This window comes from Sipha flava, unplaced genomic scaffold (genome assembly GCF_003268045.1).
Source record: "Sipha flava isolate LNK unplaced genomic scaffold, YSA_version1 237_pilon_pilon, whole genome shotgun sequence".
NCBI lineage: Eukaryota > Metazoa > Arthropoda > Insecta > Hemiptera > Aphididae > Sipha > Sipha flava.
Window position 1 is genome coordinate 976,602 of NW_020272879.1, and position 17,638 is coordinate 994,239.

Genomic DNA, 17,638 nt, shown 5'->3' on the forward strand with positions numbered 1-17,638 from the left:
TTTTTTATATTTGCTCAAGTGTCTTTGATAAAATATTAAAAATACGAAAAAATATATAAATATATATAAATAAATAATAAATAAAATATTTCGTATTTTACTATTTTTTTTAATAAATTATAGACCTCCTACAATTTTTTTAAATATATATTTTGTGAGCAACATTAAAATTTATAATTAACCTTCTATACATTTTTTCGCTAAGTACTATAGTTTTTAAGTTAAATTCATAAAACTACAAAACTACCCTCAATGACAAATTTTCAACCCTCTTGAGGTACGGGAAGGGGTGAGTTATCATAACTAAATTTAGTCCCAATTATTTACTGATTATAATGAACAAAATGGCGGGTACCTGGCCGAAGAATATTTAAAAAAAATTCTTCTATAACTAAGGACCACCCTAGTGTATATACTTCACTATTAATGGTCACGATAATAGAGTATAGACGTCACGGAGTTGAAAGTAACGTGTTTCCCGTGGTGCTGTGCAGCATCGCAAAATCTAGCGGGAGAAGCGATTCACAAGGCGATCTTTCGACCGCGGTTGCCGGCCTTCCTGGTCTTTCTTTCAGCGAAATCGCCTCGCCGCGAATTCGAACCATTCATGTAACTCATCTGCACGTTCAGAACAATGTCGATCATGTACACTGTTCGCTTAGGCAGAGTGTTTCCAGCGTACCCGGCTATCGAATAGCTCTCCAGTTATTTGTATAGTTTTAGGGCATCGATGATTTATACAAAAACAACTTACACCCGTTTAGCATAAAACGGTAGGATTCGCCGGAAACAACCGGTCGCAGTATTGTGCAGGTACAGAGATCCATTCAATGGCGTATGTTATAGTTCATATTCAGGGGCGGACGCAGAAAAAAATTTCGGGAGGGGTTTTGAAAAAATAAGAATAATTACCGTCAGGCCCGTATTTAAAAATTTGGCGCCCCCGGGCATATTATTTATGCCACCCCCCCAATAAAAAAAAAATAATAACAATATAACACTTATTATTTTGTCATTAACCGAGATGCTTTAATATTAAAATATAACTTATAAATTAAAATCGTTAATAAAATACTTTTTTCAACTAACAAATTAAACAAATTATAACATAATAAAACGTACTATTTTCTTTTTTTTATTGTTTTATTTTTTTTTCATTAGGTACACAATTTTTAAAATTAATTTCGCTGTAACATTTTGCCGCCCCTGAGATTTGTCGACCCCCTGGACATGTGCCTACCCGTGCCCCCTCTAAATACGGGCCTGATTACCGTTATTTTGAAATAATTGACTATTGACTATTGTCGATCGTTTTCACATGACCATACAATACAAAATTTAGGGAAACCGTCAATGTACCGTTGTAAATAATATTATATCGATTACGTATATTTACTTATTTTTATTTACTAATAATAAGTGACTTACAAACACGCATTATTTTTACGAAGTATTGCCATCATGGAATTTCAAAAATTTGAGTTTTAAGTACCAATACCTTTTAGAGCGTTTGGAAAATTACAAATTATTACAAATTCACTTTTCTTAACGAAACATTTTTTTTCTAACATATTTTAATCGTATTTTGAACAATTAATTTTTTTTAATGTACATAAGGTAGGATAACTACATTTGAAATTAATCATCCATTCATTTCGGGAGGGGTTGAACCTCCAAAACCCCTCCCTGCGTCCGCCACTGTTCATATTACTTTTTCGAGCTTAGGTTCGATTATGATCAACAAAACGCAGAGACACTCCAACGAATGCGCGTCGTGTATCTCCATGAATGTATCGGCAATATTCAATACGATTTTGAACATTTGGCCTCGTATGAACAGCTCACCCAAAAGCCTGCGAACACGTTGCGTACAGCGATTAGAAAATATCCATGTATCGCTATAATAGCAGGGACGGACTTCAATGAAAATGGAATTTTTTTTCTAACGTCACAAGGTTCGTTACATACACCGATGAATTAAAAAACTAAAATATTTAGTTTGAATTTTAGTGAATTTTTTTTTTTAGGCCTTTTTCTATATTTGTTTCGAGAATGTATTAGTTTGATAACAGTTAGTTAACATTTATCTTAATTATCACATTTTTTATTTGCGTTCCAATCGTCACGATGCCAATTAATCGTATTTTATTTTTTTTAAAGAATTTTTCATAATTTTTAGAATGAATATTAAAATCCGTTGCTTAATATACAAGCTTCCGACCCGGTAGTGTTTACCTGCACGTTACTTGCGTACGGTCACGAGCTTTTATATCGAACATCTGTTCCGATCGCCCAAGGTCCTGGGGTTGTCGAGACGTTTCCACCCGAGGCAATATTCCTTCAGTCAACACGTTTCTGCAAGATTGTATCAACTCAATTTTGAACGCGCTCCACAACCCTTGACGTACGGTTCTTCTCCAGTCCGCATAAGCTTTTTCGATCGCGTCGCAACACAGTGTCGCGTATAAGGCACATTTGTCGGGCTTGTCAATCGCCTGCAAAAGGAGCGGTAGTATTATATAATTTAAACGTAAATAGACGGTTAACATGTTCCCGATGCTACTGTACATTTAACACTAAAGCAATCGGTAATCATCTTCAAGTGAAGTTGGTTCGCGCGATTCGTTTGCACGAGTAAATCGAAAAACAGTATGGCGTTCTCTTGAAACGTGTCCCACGTCACATTGTTTTAAAATCTCGGAAGCTCTGCTGACGTATTCCTGTAACCAAAGCAAAAAAGTCGTTTTCCAAGTATTACTTCCGACACATAATTGCGAGTACAATAAAAAGCGCTGTATCGTTTTACAATCACCGCGACGTGACTTGATTTCTACTACTGTACGCTCGTGATTGCGTAATGATTTAATATAGTATTTTCGCATTTGCTCAGCAAAAACCACATTTATTTTTAATTCAGTAATATTATCATACGATGTATCACGCCACTGCTCGTTACGGTTTCTAATTACCTCGTGCGGTTCAAGGATATTGCTAGATGTCTTTAGATGCTCGTTGGACCTAGTCTCGGGTAACTCCGTGGAAACTGGTGTACGGTTAGCGGTTTCCTGAGGTCGAGTAACTGGCTCTACGGCCGGAACGTTTGTCTCATTACGACTCGGCGGGTCATATCGTTGATTAGAAGTTCCATTCGATTATACCGTAGAAACTCCCGGAGGTCCGACGCCAATACCGACTCGTTGGACCCGTTTCCGAGAGGTTTTTCATAGTCGTTCAGCTTCCACAGCTTATCTTCCTGTGAGTCGTCGTCCTGTATAGTATGTTTAATATACATTGTATATATATTTATAACACTCGAGTATCGCAATCAAACATTCAATAAAAATCACATCCTTTCGACTAACCTCATTGGCGATTACGGTTAGGGAAGTGTTCATGTCCGAGTTCATGTCTTCGCCGTTGACGAAGTTTTTGTCGGTAACGAATACGTTCAATTCGTGCAACAGTAGCATTTTGCTCTGCCGCATGCACGTCTACAAGTGAATGCGATTGAATTATTGTAAAACTTAAAACCGTAACATGTTTACGATTAAGATAAATACTCGAGACACATACCGAATTTACGGAACCGTTGATCGAAGTACTGTGCGGTCCGCATTCCAAGATAATTTTCCATTACTCTGGTAAATGACCGACTGTGAGGACCAGCGGACACTCATTGATGTCCATGAACTCGCACATCTCGCTTAGAATATCCATTTCTGGGTCGACCAGTACAATGTTCTGGTCGAACGCTTTCCTGATCGCTTTCCCAGTCATTCGCACTTTGGACAATTCAATCTGTGCAAATACACGCGCGCATTCAAAACGACCAATAGTCGACGTTTAATAGTATGTTAATAGTTAATTGTGACGTATCTTATAACTAAAGTGACCATATATTTTTCTGGTCAAAACGGAACGAAAAAAAAATCTTCATCATGAACTAATTAAACTCATTATTAAGAAACTAATTTCCAATAGAAACAACTTTTTTTTATTTAAAAAAAAGCGGCTATGTAAAAGAAATTGTCGACGATTTCCATAACGAATACTGAAATAATGAACTATGAAAAATTATTTAACAATAGCGTGTTAGCGCTGATATTGGTGTGTTCATATATAATAATAATACCATTGATTATAAATAATACTATTTATAATCAATGATAACACATTAGATTAATACGTCCGTATTAATAATAATTAATGATGGGTCGAACTTACTTTTTCAGAATGTTCAATCATTTTTTTTCGTTTCTTATTCATGACTACACTCCCCACACTATATATACTTACGTTCTATTAGAACAATATTCAGTAAAGGAGTATTGTATTTAAATTTTTTTTTTTTTTTTTAAAGATTAGTGTGATCCAAAGAAGTTAAATTTTTGGTTAGACTCTTAGAAGAATAATTCAAAATTTCATTTTTTGTAGAATTATTGATAATTACTAGGGAACGGATTTATATGTAAATACATATTTTTATTAAAACAAGATATTTAAAATTTGATAAGAAATGTTCATAATTTAAATCATTCCTATTAATATGATGCTACTTTTATTTTACATAGTTTTACATATTTTGGTATAATTACATATTTTTACATATTTCACTAATTTGTAAATATTTTTAAACATATTTTATTATTTCATCATTCATACGTCTTCTTCATACAAAAATATAAAAAATTATTTCAAATTTAGATCCAGAACTTTTATCGCTATTAGAAAAGCTCAAAATATTATGCAAAATGAAACATTGAAAACAAATTTAATTTTCATCTCAGTGAATTTTAGTTTTATTGCACATACAATTATAAAATTAAAAACAAAAATATGTCCTTTAATGAAAGTATGCGAATTGTCGAATCAACGATTGCAAAATGAAAACTCGTAAACGGACCAATAGGATAAGTAGTAAAAAAGAAAATTCATGTTTTTACAGAAAAAAATTTCAGGTCATATTGATTTTAAATCAATTAATGACATAATTAGTGGCAGACACCCTTCTAAAAATTTGGAATTATCGCCTTCTAATAATATGCCCTTCAAATATGCTTAAATCAACCGATGTAGGTTGATGTGGAACGATCATTTAGCCGTTTTAAAAATATTTTCAGATCTAATAGGCGACATTTAGTATTTGATAATTTAAAATATATTGTAATAATTCAATGCAACAAATCATTTTGATAATTTAATAATTATATATTTTTTTTTTTTTTTAATTTTTTTCCTACATATTTGGATGGTTTTAGTACATATTTTATAAATTATACTTACATACATATGTACATATTTATGTATTTTTATTACATATAAATCCGTTCCCTAATAATTACAAATGACTATTGATGTTTACAAATAATATTAACTAACATTAAATGACCTATACAATTTTCTTATACTGTCCACATGATATCAGAATACGCAATCTTAAAATGAATATCAACACAATAAAATAAAATAACATAACGCTAAGACAATCATAACACTTTGTTCCACCCCCGGAACCGAACCCGTGTATCATAGGCAAATAGAACGTCGCCATCGATGACGATGACCGCCCTGCGACCTACCGGAGGCTATCCGACCATCATGGTGCATCGGTCGTCCTCGACAGAGAGCGTTACAATATATCATCAACAACATTATCACAATTCATATTTTACAAACCATAATACTCAGTTTAACTTTTCTTTCACAATGTAGCAAAACTTATGCATTCATGTGTATGTACTTAAAGATACAAACAGGAACCAAAATCATAGCGTAAACATTTTGAACTAAATTACACTTTAGTTAACGTAATATAAATTTAATAATCTATCAATCTTCACCTATTTTTCACTTATTTCTATTAAAGTGCCAAAAAAATGAGCGACGTTGGTCTACAATCTACTTGCGTGAGCGTATGTTTTGTGATACGTTCGAAATGCATGCGTTAAAGTTTAAACAGACGTCCGGTTTTCATTTTAGTTTATGCTATAGTAATTTAGCTAGTAAATTCAATATATTCTATATTATAGTAGGCTTACATGCGGTTTCTCCGAGGAGTGGATGTCAATTAGATATGATTATAATTCGATAAGTATTTAAAATTAGGAAACAAGATGGTTCGATTGATAATAGTCAAATATTTTTGTTTCTTGTCAAATCCGTTGTGCCATTAATAAATAGAATAGATGGATAGCTCATGCAATAATAATTGACTACCATTTTTGTGACGCGACTGTTATGAAGCGCTAGTGTAGATTATAACGCAAAGGTGCTACCTCTATCATAGATTGATGAGAGGTGCAGAGGTCGCTGTTGATCTAATAATAGAACACTTGTTCAAACGAAATGGGAAATCGAGATATTATTGTTTATATTGCTTATATTATTATCGACGGAATCACGATACTGTTGATTAATATTATATTGTTGTCTGATTTTCAATATTTTATACATCGTGTGTTTTACATTTATATCATTTGTAACTTTGTGTGTTATTGACAAACTCACAAATTAAAATGGCAGGTAGCAAATGTCAATATTTCAACTGTGTTAAATCTAGAAAACTATTTCCACATTTGAAAATGTATAGTTTTCCGAAAGACTCTAGGAGAGAAATTTGGATTATGAATTTGGGTAAGTACTTTTTATATAACACACTACACAATAAGTTTAAAACACCCTTTTCTAGTATTAACAGACTGTAAATTAACATTTATTTATTTAATAATATTTTATTTAGATTTTTCTTTCAAATTTTTTCAAAAATATATTTTATTACTTATGGGAACATGCCACCACCCACCATTATGTTTCAATAATCTGTGTGATTATTTTCAAACAAAAATATTTGATTTATACTTGCAGGAAACACACTTTTGTTTGATATTGAACACGAAAAACTCTACAATAGGTACATTTGTTAAGAACATTACCCACCTGAGAGCTTTACAAATTTGTTAAATAAAAATCGATTAATAATCTCTGGCTATTCCATATAAATATCAATCTAAAGAATAACCATCTACTTCATCTAGCTTTGACCAAATTAATAAATCTGAACAGGAATATATTACCGTGTATACTCCTACTAAATCGTATATACGTTCAAAATCAGACATGGTTGAATTAGTTTTCCCGAGCTCTTCTTCATTGATTTCTACTCCACAAAAATATCAAATAACAAATTTAATCCAAATGCCTACTCCAAATTTAAAAAGGAAATATGATTCCATCGATATAGATACACCTAGAAAATTAAATTTAAAACAAAATAATTCATAATAAAATAACACACATTTCAAAATTAAAATATAAAAAAAGTAATTTTAACATTTGTAATAATTTAAAAAATTCAATAAATATGCATAACTTTTCAACAATAAATTCTAAGGCAATGGTGACAATGCAACTAAAAGATAGACATCGTCCGTGGATATTAAATGAAAAAAATCTAAATTTAAACTTATATTATAAATGGCCAACAGCATAGACATTTTTACGTTCTTAAAAAATTAATTTACCAGAGCCATCAACTATCTGTCGTTTGATTGATCAATCAATATTCTTACTGGGTATCAGTAAATTATTTTTTAGGCATCTAAAAAAAAAAATTTAATTGGTTGATTATAAAGAAAAATCATGCACCGTTAGTTTTGATGAGATGTATATAAAAGAATTTTTAGAATATTCCAAAGAATTTGATTTCGTTGAAGGATTTGAAGACCTAGGTCATTATTGCAGGACCAATAAAAGTGCCAATTTCGTCTTAGTATTTATGGCTCGTATTATTTATTCACTATGGAACTTTCCAATTGCATATTTTCTTGCTTATTCTGGAGTTAACAAAACTGTTTTAAAAAGTTAAGTAATTAATAATCTTAAGAAATTATTCGAAGTTGGAATGTGTCCAAAAATGATTGTGTGCGATCAAAGTACAACTAATCAAAGCACTTTAAAATTATTAAATGTTTTAGAAGATAGTCCATTTTTTTTTTATCAATAAAAATAAAATATTTTCTTTTTTTGACGTCCTTCATTTACTTAAAAGTATAAGAAATAATTTAATTGAAGCTTGTTACTTAAAAGGTGACAATATAATCTCATTTGACGACATAAAACAAACATATGAGTTAGATAAACCAAATCATAAAAGTAGGTCTCTAATCAAAATAACAGATGTACATTAGGGTGGCCCTTAAAAATAGATGTTTAAATTTTTTTTGCGGCACCATCCCATTTTTTTTTAAATATATAAAAAAATAATACCTGCAAAATTTGAAATCAATCATTCAATTTTAAGCCGTGCCCCCGGGCACTTGAAGTTGAGTAGTTTTGTCATCTTTTACGGAAAAATCTTTATATTGTGCTATAACTTTTTACTTTTTCAATCAAAAAATATTAAACAATAAATATTGAGTAGGAAATTATATGAGGATTTCAAAAATGCCACTTTTTACATTATTACATGGTTTATTACTGAGATAATTAAAATTGTAAGTAAAAAATATGCAAAAGCTCATAAAATCCGACTTAATGGTATTCTTTCGTTTTATTATTTATACCAGTCGAACGGTTCAAAATACAATAAAATTACAGAAGTACAAAATTATTTAAAATTAAATTTCTTAAAAGTATTTAAATTACTCGACTTTGATTTGATTATATATTACAGACTTATAGCTAAAAATATGTACATTGTACATATTTACCCAAATTCTTTTCAAAAAATGCATGTTAAATTAGCATCACAATTATTAAACAGTTCCATGTCAGCAACAATCAGAATTTGTATACATACGGGATAACTTCAAAGTAACACCTCTTTGAATACCGCAGATTTGATTTCATTTATTAATAATTTATTTGATTGTCTTAATAGTAAATCTTTATATGGTCATGATCCTTATCTCTGTGCAATAACTGATTCAGGGATAGTAAAAAATGTTTTAATAAAAGCTTCACAATACTTTACAAATTTACAAAAATTAAAAAAAGGAAAAATAACACAACCCCCCTTGCAGTGGCGGATTAGGGACAGGCTAAAAGGCTTATAGCCTAGGGCGGCTTTTTTGGGAGGGTGGATTTTTTTTTTCTAGAATTAAGTGTTATTATTGACTAATTAAGTATATTTATTTTAATACATTTTTTTTATATTTGTCATATAAATGCGAATAAAAATAATTTTAAAAAGTTATAATAATATATTAATATTTACATTGTATAATGCGTACCTATAGGCTATAGTGAGAATATTACAATTATTATTGCAATTTGAAAATATTTAATTTGTAATAAATTAATAACAGTTACTTACTAGTTATTATTAATAACTTATTAGTACCAATGTACTTGTTGGGAACATCCAACTATCCGAGTATCGTAGCTTCCCAAACGGCTCCTGTCTATTGTTTTATTATTACGGCTCCTGTCGAAAAAGGTTTTACAATCAGGTAAATTCCCAAACGGTTGATGGTTAAATTGGTATACCGATTTCAGGTTGATATACCGATATACTGTGTACTGGTATAATATGTACCGTTATATATACTTCAAATTCATTTTTAAAACGGAATACCGAAAACAGCTATACTAAAATGAATTATATATATAATATTATACGTACTCGTACTCAGTGAGTATCATAATCGCCAAATTTTACCCATTGTATAATTTTTTTTATATTTTTATATATACATTTTTTACGATTCTTGTTTATTTTTTAAAACTTTTTTATCATTTAATTCACAGAATATAATTTTTATAATTTACTTAGAATATAATCTTAAAAAAAAACAATACATTTTTAACCACACCTCTTTTGAGACAGTCCTAAGTCTGTACGAAGTGGGAAGGAATTTGTGTTGTAAAAAACCGGAGCCTTTTGGGAATTAAGGGAATTAACCTGCTCGTTAAATCTTTTTCGATGGGAGCCATTTGGGAATTAACATTTTTAAAAAACGGGAGCCGAATGGGCTATGCCCCCGAGTATAGGTATTTTCATATCTGGCTATTTATATTTCCGTTATGTGACTGTATAAGCATTGTTTATTTGTACTGGTAATAATGGTATCTGAAGTAAAATAATAGACATGAAATATTTTATTTTTAGAAGTTTTCTATTTTTAAGATTTAATATTTAAATTTTTTTTTTTTTTTTTTTAATAAAAAAACTGAAAGAGTTTGAAGAGAAGGGCTTAGACCAAATATTGTTGGTTTCTTAGTAGAGTGATAGGGGGGGGGGGGGCGGAATGATTAAGCCTAGGGTCGCCAAAACGCTAAATCTGCCACTGCCCCCTTGTTTTAAAAGCTTTTCGCAGACCATTAACGGTGTATTACAATTTTTTGAAGATGAGAAATCTAACAACATTATATTTTTAATGATTAATCGTTTAAATCAGGATATATTAGAAAATCTTTTTAGTATTTTTCGATAAAATGGTGGTTACAATAAAAACCTAATAGCTAGAACAATTAGAACGTCGATAAGAAGCAATTTTTTTTTCTTTATGCACATCTGAAGAAACAAATTGTGAAGCAACTCAAGAAGATTCTAATCCAGTAATTTTTACCCAGTAATAAAACCACCAAATAAAGTAAATTCCAATTTTTCAACATCATCTTCTGATTCTGACACTCAATGTATTTCTTATTTATCTCTTTCTTCTATATCATCCGACGAGGATTGATAATGATAGTATAAATAATAATGTTAGTTTGGAGGACTGTTCCGTTACATATTTTGCAGGATATTTGAACTATAAATGTATGAAAAAATTCAATTGCAAACTTTGCCAACATGAATTATTTACAAACAAAAACTTAAATGATAAAAATCAATTTTTTTTACTTAATAAAAATTATTCTTTAATTGATAGTAAAAGTGGACTTAAAGCACCATCGAATAACTTTAATAATGTCATAAATACAATTTTAAACATTTTTGAAAACAAGTATAAAAACTACTTGCAAAAAAAAAAATCAAATGTCAATTAATTGAATTTAAAAATTTAATAAAATAATTATGAAATGGCTAGATAAATCAATGGAAAACTATATAGAGTATAAAATGTATATAATTGAACATCTTTTGATTTGCAAAATATTTAACAAAACAAAAATGTTTTCATTAGCATCAACCAGCAACAGCAACTACACTGGGTGTAAAATATTCTGGGAGATCTTCATTGTTTCCACATAAAATTTTCCCAACTTTTACTAACATTCGGTAACCTTTTATTTAATTTTAACTTTTTATTTATTTTGTTGACATAATTGAGATAATTTAGTTTTTATTATGTTACCCTTTTCATCAGGTATATTGGTTAGTTTGCAAATAATAATTTGTACAATCTCCAACGAAGACATTAAAGTCAAATATTCTAAAATATGTTAAATGGGCGCCATTATAATGGAAAAGAGAATGTCTATTATATCTACGGTTGTGTATTTTTTTTCTTATAAACCATGAACGGCTCGCGTTTAAGAAATATAATATATTTAAATATTTTTAAGAAAACGACTAAAATTTAAAAGTATACGTTCTTGATCGAACGCAGCATAATACATTTTATGAAAACTAAAAAAACTGCGTAGAATTTTTTTTATTAAATATTAATTCAACAATTATTTTTGTACACGCATTTGTCGTGTATATGTTTGATCTACGAATATATATGTACAAATATATGCTGCTAGCCGATATATAAATCGTAGAAATCGTGAACCGCAACAATCCGTAATGTTACCGTAACAACCGGAGTGGTCGAGATTGTGTTGAACTTTAAAAAATCCAAAGCACGCAGGAGCGTCGCAGTGTTAAATTTTCAAAACTAAATCGTATCGAGACAGTTCGGTGCCAGTTCGGCGCCGTTGTGTTGAATCTCACCCGACGTCGTGCAGTAAAAGATGAACGCTTCGTCGCCAACGTTTCCCGCCGATGTCGATCTGTTACGGGTATTGCGTTCGCTGGCGGCCGACAACGATTTCGGTTGCGGCATGGCGCGACGGAGCGACGTGGAAACGGCGTTCGAGGCCCAAAAATATGGCCGAGGAGAGGCCGGTGACGAAATTGACGCGACCGGCTGCCAAAAAGTGGCCGGAAGGACGCCGGCGGCAGGTGCGGACGGTTATAAATCAACGTCCGGTCGGGTTACGCGGCAGACGATAATAGGTACTGCGTATTGTCTGCGTGTATTGGTCAACGATGAATATCACGGTCGGAGGCATGAATACGAAAAGAAAAAATATGCGTTCGACCATGATGTTCAGATCGTTGACCAATTTCCGAGATCGTCGAACGATGAGCACCATGGCATTCAGGAGACCCCGTAACCAATGTCGGAATGACAAGAGCGCACACAAGAACGACCGAGTTTGGGGTGAGATTTTTTGTTACGATACAACAAACCATGCCCGGATACATAGTGGTATACTCTAACTGTATTTATTTATAATAAAGTTATTTATAAATTACTTAATAATTATCTAATAATTATAAATAATAATTATAATAATAATAATAATAATTATAAAAATAATTAATAATAATAATAATTATTAACGGTAATTTTGAATATTCTCGGGAAAATTAAAGTAATATAATGTGTACAAGAATAAAAATGTAATTCATGTTTATTATACATGACAAATATCATTTATGAGTTCAATATGTAATCTCTAGAACAGGGGTGGTGAAACTTTTTTTGGTTTAACTGCCAAATTTTTCCTTTTTAGGTTTTGAAAATTGTTCGCGTGCCTAAAGAATATTATATTTTCTAAGAATAAAATTAAATTTACAGATTTATTATATTATTTTTATTAAATTTTGGTCATTCTTAGTGAAACACAAGCAGCAACTGTTTCATTGGTCAAAATATTTCTTTCTTTTTTACGAGTAATTAAATTAAACTAAATTTGTTATGGCGAATAAGCTTTCAAAAATTGACGAAAAATATGAAAGCATAAGGAATATTGTCATTTTTTTTTTTTTAGAACCTTAGTAAAAACTATTAGGTTCGACAATTACAGAATATACAGAGAAGTAAAAGTTTAAATGAACATGACGTATACAAAATTTATGATAAAAATAATATAGTAGACAATAATATAAACCAATTAAGTTTTATAATGTCGAGTCGTTGATATCGGAAGATATTTAACAAAGTAAAACATTTAGATTATACATAATATAAAGGCATAGAAAAGAGTACGATATGTAATGTTTACGTACAGAAAAAATAAATTTAAGGAGACAAGGTATTCTTGGAAATCATTGTTTGTAGGAGCGTAGATACGAGCGAAATTAATGGAGTAATGAGGGAACTTAATTGCGTAACGAACTGAGATAAGATAACTGAAATAGATTCGGAATTTGGATTATTCGAATTGTCTGCAGTTATTTTTGCATACGTCTTGGCGCTATGTCTTCCTTTGAGTTGAGTGTGGGCGAGCGGAGGCATGTCTTTGACCGGCAAGTCCTTTGATGGCACGGTTGGTGGTGTAACAAGTGATTGACTTTTTTTTTAATGATGGACATCCAATGTAATTCGCGGTATGTGCGCCAGCACATAAAGCGCATTTCGCTGGTGTACTGGAAGGTTTGGTGCAGGCATTAGTAAAATGGTTGTTATTCAATTTAACGCATCTTGGCGGTTCGTTAACAGTACTCTTGTGTGTGACCATAACGTTGACACTGCTTACACTGCAACGAGCTCGATGAGGCTTTTCGACCGCAATTTTGGAATTTAGGAGGGAGGATAGTTGGTATATTCTCCGATTAAATTCGTTTGCTAAGAGGGTGGCAGAAAAAAGAGAGAAAGCTTGTTTGCTTAAGCGATGGCGAATGTTTGACACATTGATCACGGAGAATCCCTTATCTGTGAGGGCTATTTCTATATCCTCAATGACAATAGTGTAATGTAAATGGTGAATAAATACTTTTTTTTTGGGCGGATATGTCGAGGTGCTCGCCTAACCTAACGTCTTATTAATCTTTACTCTTGTGTTAGTATTAGACGAAAAGGAGGATAACATATTCCGTTTTGTGTAAAGGCATGAGACATAACGGACGGACTCGGAATCGTGCTAATTCGTGAACATGATTATCTAATAATATTAGTAATAGAAGCAGCGAGCGCAACATGACGAACGTGCATGTGCGACGGCGGACGCGCAGCGATTGATTGTCATTTTTAAAACGTATATAATTTGTTTATTTAAATTTCTTACAACCAACATTTTTTAAAAAATATACATGGTTTTTTTTGTGTACAATTTTTAATAATTTCAATTTAGAGCATAATAGATTTTTTTAAGTTTACAAGTTTCTTTTAACAATTCTTCTTTTTCAAGTAACGTGTGAATGATCGTTTTCCAAACTTAAAATTATAAAAACAGAAATGTTAAGAATGTTGAAAGTTTGGTTTTTAAACATTTTATTGAACTATTTATATTTTTTTTTTCTTGTATTGAACTATTTTTAAGAACCATACTATTCATATTATATAATTAATAAGACGTTTTAATTTTTTTTTTTAGTATTTAATTTACAATTTATTCCAAATCACTTAAATAAAAATAATTATTTAAATATTGTTGTGTATATATTTATCTTCATAGAACTTAAATCAAAATTTAGATATAGTTTATTATTTAGGTTTATGGTTATTTTATAGTTTTGTGTAAGAAATGAGTAGACAATCTTGCTATTGTTATAGATAGGTATGCATGAGACTCATTTTTTATTGGTATTTATAATAAGTAGGTCCTAATTATATCCAGTTTTCCGGTAGGAAAAAATGGTCCCGGTACGCACCTGGTTAAGACATATTATGAAGTTTTATTTATGTGGACGAATAGGAAGTTGGAAATGACATTAAATGATAGGTAGGCTCTGGATTGATGACCTAGCATTTGTTGACATTGGTGTACTTGAAGCAGAGACTTCCAATTCAGCATTATGTACAAGCTGAAAGCTTTGTGATTTGGGTCTAATTTGAATATATGGTAGTAAAGATCTCACTGTACTTTCTATGCTTTGAAAATATTTACCTAGTTGATCAATTTTTGAATTGACATTTGCTGACTTTTTTCATATCTATGCACTGGCGTAACATGTCTGCAGCTGTATCAGTTTTTTTTTTTATTGCCAAGTTAAATTGCCAAGAACTTTTTTATTGAAGTATCACTATATTGAGTGTTTATTTCATTATTTTTATCAATTGTCTCACATGATTCTTCAGATACAAATGTTAAATCGTTTAGTGGAAAAGAAACTGAAATAGGAGATTCAGGAAGTGCATGAATATTACTAACTTCATTGTCATTTTCAGTAAACAAATAGGGTTTAATAAACTCCATTTGAGCTTCTAGGCGCCAAGGTTTAATTTTTTATTACACTTAGACCACTTTTAACTTTTCTTGCATTCATAGCCTTTCGGTAACTTTCTCTCAATGACTTCCATTTCAATTTACACTCGGATCCTAAAATAAAATGAGTATTACTTACTGGATGGTTAATGTTTAATATCAATTATTTTATTTTAATTATTTATTGTTAACTGTATTAATTTTAGGTATATTTAAACAGGTTTTTAGCAACTGAAGATATATTTGGGACAATTGCATTTAGTTACAGACAAGGACATAAGACGTACAATCAAATTGTGTATAAAACCTGTGACGCTAATTGAAAGAAGCTCTAGCTTTTGTATTTGTCACCACCTAACAAAGAAAGATGAAAAAAAATTGAATAAGAATTTAGAACAAGATTGAATTATCCCAATTGTGTTAGCTCTGTACTATTTTTACATCAGTTTTTAAACTTGATGTTCAATAACTGTAATTTAATTAAATGTTTTTAAAAATTGCATGTTTTATAAGTAATTCTGTGACAAAAACCTAATGAAACTATAATTTTTTTTTCGGATCACGTTATTTTTAAGCCACCACTGCAGATACCTAACCCGAGTAGTATTTTCTGTAAAAACAATGTGCAAAATCATCAATAAAATGTTTGTGTAACGTACGGTTTATTAACTGTCGATGCAGTGTTTTTGGCTATTTTGAATACCGAATTATACTTGTGTAAATAAATATACGTGTTTAGACATTACACAGACACCTCGTGTGGTAGGCACTACTTATATACGACGTACCTGTATACAGTGTGATCACGATAAATGGAAACACTCAATAACTATGTACAGGTTTCATATATTTCAATTCTGCTTTTTTTGTCTTACTAATAAATATTATTATACATTATTTGTCTAATTATTTGAAAATGTGTATAATAATGTTTATTAGTTAGCCAAAAAAGTAGAATTGAAATATATAAAGCCTGTACATAGTTATTGAGTATTTCCACTTATCGTGATCATACTGTATATATATATATATATACAAGAATACTTATAGGTACATACCAGTCATACCGTATATAACATGTAAATGACATCGCTGCGTATTCATTGCTGTGAAGTGAATGAATAAAACAAAATTATTTTATTTGCATAACACGTATTGCGCGTAGACGTATTAATGTAGTATGTGCAGTATATATACAGATATCATGGTGAAACAACGACGTGTCTAGTAATAACTTTCGATGGAGATCGCAAGATCACATGAAAAATAATACACAAAGTTAACAGCGTATAAAATACAGCAAAATATTATATATTAGGTACATTCATATAGGTAGGAACCGTCACTGCCGTATTATATATTTTTTAGTGTTTCTTTTATATAGGAACCCGTTCAATTCCTCTTTCCATGATTAAAAAAAGGAGTTTATTCAGTTCCTAGTTCCTTAAATTTTAAATGTAACTCGTTCGTTTCCTCATTCCTTTGAAAAAGAAGTTTATTATTTTTCTCATTCCTATGAAACACTAATATACCTTAAGACTTTATAAAATTATTTCAATATACATCCTAAATATTCAAATTGTTAGGGCAAATGTGTACATAATATTATGCCAAATACTTCTCAGATAGGTACATTATTAATTTGGTAAGTATAAAAGTATGTAAATACTTAAGGTCAAATACTTAAGCAATTATTATTTTTATAACAGAAAATAAAGTTAATGCTAAAATATAAATTATAATAATAACACTTAATTTCTTACTTCAATATTTATCATACGAAAAATTAATAATTATAAATGTATACAGTACTAATATCATAATCAGGTATATATCTTATTTTGTTTTAAAATGACAAGTTATTCAAATAGATCATCCTTAATTTGAACCGTTAAACAGTCATCATTATTGAACCAGTTTAAAATAGTCTTTCGATTGGTGCACTTGATGGTAGTGGAGTGTTGTATTCCATAAACAGCCTCATATAACTATAGGATACATGAATAATGATGAAATGTCTTGATTTTCATCATTTAAATAATTGTTTATTTTATTTCCATTGTAATATTTTATTGTAACTGGAAGGCAACATTTTTTTTTCATCATTCAACTCATTTTCATTACTTGTATCATCTGAACTTAGTGGCGGTTTTTGAGAATTCACAAGGGGGGGGGGGCAAAAATATTTTGCATATACTTACAATTTGCATACATATCTCATTTATTTTTTCTTATTGCTTGCTACATGAGAAGTAATTTTAAGTTCTATAAA

The 17,638-nt window shown here is 30.5% G+C and overlaps 1 long non-coding RNA gene and 1 pseudogene across 1 annotated transcript; both read right to left on the minus strand.

Annotated features, from left to right (window-relative positions):
* Positions 1–1,614: 1,614 nt before the first annotated feature.
* Positions 1,615–3,792, minus strand: LOC112683936. The gene is made up of 6 exons (XR_003148625.1): positions 3,574–3,792; positions 3,363–3,491; positions 2,970–3,268; positions 2,569–2,720; positions 2,236–2,495; positions 1,615–1,853 (listed from the first exon to the last, which is right to left on the minus strand). It is a non-coding gene; the product is annotated as an uncharacterized LOC112683936 (long non-coding RNA).
* A 10,915-nt stretch (positions 3,793–14,707) lies between these two features.
* LOC112683882 lies at positions 14,708–16,431 on the minus strand (annotated as a pseudogene).
* Positions 16,432–17,638: the final 1,207 nt, after the last annotated feature.